At 35.2% G+C, this 2,086-nt stretch overlaps 1 non-coding gene across 1 annotated transcript; it reads right to left on the minus strand.

Moving 5' to 3' along the window:
• Positions 1-341: 341 nt before the first annotated feature.
• Positions 342-448, minus strand: LOC126014999 (U6 spliceosomal RNA). The gene has a single exon (XR_007497910.1). It is a non-coding gene; the product is annotated as a U6 spliceosomal RNA (small nuclear RNA).
• Between the last annotated feature and the right edge of the window lie 1,638 nt (positions 449-2,086).

A 2,086-nucleotide genomic window follows, 5' to 3' on the forward strand; every position in this document is an offset into this window, starting at 1 on the left:
CTATCTCTCTGGACCCTGTGTTATTATTTTTGATCATTAAAATTGGTGGATATTCCATTGGTAGAGTTAGTTTGACACTAGTGGTTGGAAGGGCCCTGGACTTATTGTATTTCTGAAATTCAAATATGAAGGATTCTAGATATAATGGTTTCAATCAAATAAAATTTAAAAAATGTGAATGAGAAAATATCACAACATTTACTGTCCTAAGGCTTATTTAATTTTACTTTTTATACCACACTACCCGTTTTTGGAAAAACTCTTGCATAATAATTTTTGTAATAACTTAAAAATCGATAATAATGATGTTGTAATTCCAGAATAAAAATTCTTTCTTTTTTTAAAATATGGAATGCTTCACGAATTTGCGTGTCATCCTTGTGCAGGGGCCATGCTAATCTTCTCTGTATCGTTCCAATTTTAGTATATGTGCTGCCGAAGCGAGCACAGAATAAAAATTCTTACTTGCTCACGCACTCAAAAATAAAAAAACCTGATAGATTTCTACATATTTCACCCATTGTGTTTGCTATGCTTCTGTTACGCAGAAGGTGAATTAGTCATGGCAAATTGCCATGAAATCTCTGAAGGATTAGGATGTTTCTCTTTTTCTTACTTACCCATCTTCACCCAGTTATAAGAAATGTAACTGAGCTGTGTGAGATGCGATGAGAAGAGAGGGCCTAATAGAATAGGAAAAGTCAGGGATGGAGGCTGCCAGCACAAGCTGAAAGAGCCTGGTTCCAATTCCAAAACGGTCCTGTGATGTCAGCCAGGGTTGAGGTTAATCTCAAATTCGGGGTTTAAAGATTAATCAGAGGGTCAGGTGGTATGCCAGCTGAAAATCTCTAATGAAACATTATATTATAATATTGTCAACTGGGCCACTCCAAGCTTGGAATTATAAAGGAGTAAGAAAAGCTCTGAAAGAATACTTATACTACTATAAATATTCTATAAAACTAGCCAAATTTAATGCAAAAACTGTCTTAAAAAATAATACTGGTGAATAGATTCCAGAGCAATTAATTGTCAGAATAAACAATATTTTGACAATTTATCTATGCATATCTCTTGCTTAGTTTTTGAGGAGATGTGGGAAATAATATTAGAACCACATTAAGCGTTACTAGAATAATAAAACAAGTTTATGTGTTAAGTTGGCATCTATCTATACTTGGATGGTAGCATCCAGGGTATTCTCTGAGGAAACAAAGAGGGTACTCTTGCTCAGAAAATTCTAGAGAGTTGTTCTGCTGTAAATTATATTTAGTATCCTTTACCAAGAACTCAAGCATTCGTTGGTACAGTTTTGCTAAAACAAATCTATCTCCAATATTTCTCAAGTTTCTCAAGTTTCTTGGGGCTGGAGCAGCGGTGCAAGTTATATGGTCTGCCTTGCCAGCGCTAGTCTAGGACGAGCCTCAGTTCGATCCCCCTATGTCCCATATGGTCACCCAAACCAGGAACAATTTCTGAGCACATAGCCAGGAGTAACCCCTGACCGTTACTGGGCGTGACCCAAAAACAAAGACAAAAAAAAAAAAAAAAAAAAGAAAAAAACACTGGATAAGACCAAAAAAATCGTAACAGAAGCAGAGACATAGAACAGTGATTTGGGCTTGCCTTACACATGGCTGATATGGGTTTAATTCACGGCGTAGCATATAGTTCCCTGAGCTCGACCATGAATAAATCCTGAGGAGAGAGTTAGGAGTGAACATTGATAGGTGTTCCCCCAAAATCATCTAACCAACCAAACAAAATAATCCCATAGTATAGCAAAATGTGAGGAAAATTGAAATTCTATATCCTGTGGTTCATCCTTTCTATTTCTCTAAATCTATTGATTATTATCTTGGATAATCTTAATAAATAGTAAGAGAATATGTTTGGAGTCACCTGTTTTCTATTATGTACATTAACTTAATTAACATGAGGAAAATTATTGAATCCCCCTGTGTCTCAATTTCTTTCTTTCTAGAGTGAAGAAATTATGGAAAATGTACATCCTGTGGTAATTAGGATAAAAAAAATCAAGTAACTTAAAATCAACCTGACATATTTACTGGTGCTTAATTAATGC

The sequence above is a fragment of the Suncus etruscus genome, chromosome 7, assembly GCF_024139225.1.
Source record: "Suncus etruscus isolate mSunEtr1 chromosome 7, mSunEtr1.pri.cur, whole genome shotgun sequence".
Taxonomy (NCBI): Eukaryota; Metazoa; Chordata; class Mammalia; order Eulipotyphla; family Soricidae; genus Suncus; species Suncus etruscus.